Consider the following 1678-nt stretch of genomic DNA (forward strand, 5'->3'; position numbering starts at 1 on the left):
TCCATACTATGAATTCGCGTTTTACTCTCCGACGCGGGGATTCCACGACGAGAGAGAGTTTCGTGAGCGGGTTGACTCGGAAGAAACGCTACGACGGGTATTTCTATTATAGAACGAATCATCGCCACCCTTTACCAGTGCCCGACGAAGGAATCACAAGGTCATCTGGAGTTTACAATGCCAGCGACGGTAATTCCAACGAAGACCCGATAAGTCAACTCAACGTTCTATTACTCCCCGTACAGAAAAGCGAATCGACGCAATCGCACCATACGCGTGCACGTAACAACTCTTCGCGTGGATCGTCCCATCGTCGAGAGACGTAAGTTTCATAGTAAGCCTTCGGCGTTTTACTCTCCGACGCGGGGATTCCACGACGAGAGAGAGAGTTTCGTGAGCGGGTTGACTCGGAAGAAACGCTACGACGGGTATTTCTATTATAGAACGCATCATCGCCACCCTTTACCAGTGCCCGACGAAGGAATCACAAGGTCATCTGGAGTTTACAATGCCAGCGACGGTAATTCCAACGAAGACCCGATAAGTCAACTCAACGTTCTATTTCTCCCCGTACAGAAAAGCGAATCGACGCAATCGCACCATACGCGTGCACGTAAACAACTCTTCGCGTGGATCGTCCCATCGTCGAGAGACGTAAGTTTTCATAGTATGAATTCGCGTTTTACTCTCCGACGCGGGGATTCCACGACGAGAGAGAGTTTCGTGAGCGGGTTGACTCGGAAGAAACGCTACGACGGGTATTTCTATTATAGAACGCATCATCGCCACCCTTTACCAGTGCCCGACGAAGGAATCACAAGGTCATCTGGAGTTTACAATGCCAGCGACGGTAATTCCAACGAAGACCCGATAAGTCAACTCAACGTTCTATTACTCCCCGTACAGAAAAGCGAATCGACGCAATCGCACCATACGCGTGCACGTAACAACTCTTCGCGTGGATCGTCCCATCGTCGAGAGACGTAAGTTTCCATACTATGAATTCGCGTTTTACTCTCCGACGCGGGGATTCCACGACGAGAGAGTGTTTCGTGAGCGGGTTGACTCGGAAGAAACGCTACGACGGGTATTTCTATTATAGAACGCATCATCGCCACCCTTTACCAGTGCCCGACGAAGGAATCACAAGGTCATCTGGAGTTTACAATGCCAGCGACGGTAATTCCAACGAAGACCCGATAAGTCAACTCAACGTTCTATTGCTCCCCGTACAGAAAAGCGAATCGACGCAATCGCACCATACGCGTGCACGTAACAACTCTTCGCGTGGATCGTCCCATCGTCGAGAGACGTAAGTTTCATAAGTAAGCCTTCGGCGTTTTACTCTCCGACGCGGGGATTCCACGACGAGAGAGTGTTTCGTGGCGGGTGACTAGGCCGAAACGCTACGACGGGTATTTCTATTATAGAACGAATCATCGCCACCCTTTACCAGTGCCCGACGAAGGAATCACAAGGTCATCTGGAGTTTACAATGCCAGCGACGGTAATTCCAACGAAGACCCGATAAGTCAGCTCATCGTTCTATTTCTCCCCGTACAGAAAAGCGAATCGACGCTATCGCACCTCGCGCGAGCACGTAACAACTCTTCGCGTGGATCGTCCCATCGTCGAGAGACGTAAGACGCACGGAAATCGTGGTTCATCGCGTCTTTTC

This window comes from Nomia melanderi, unplaced genomic scaffold, assembly GCF_051020985.1.
Source record: "Nomia melanderi isolate GNS246 unplaced genomic scaffold, iyNomMela1 scaffold0084, whole genome shotgun sequence".
In the NCBI taxonomy this organism is placed as follows: Eukaryota; Metazoa; Arthropoda; class Insecta; order Hymenoptera; family Halictidae; genus Nomia; species Nomia melanderi.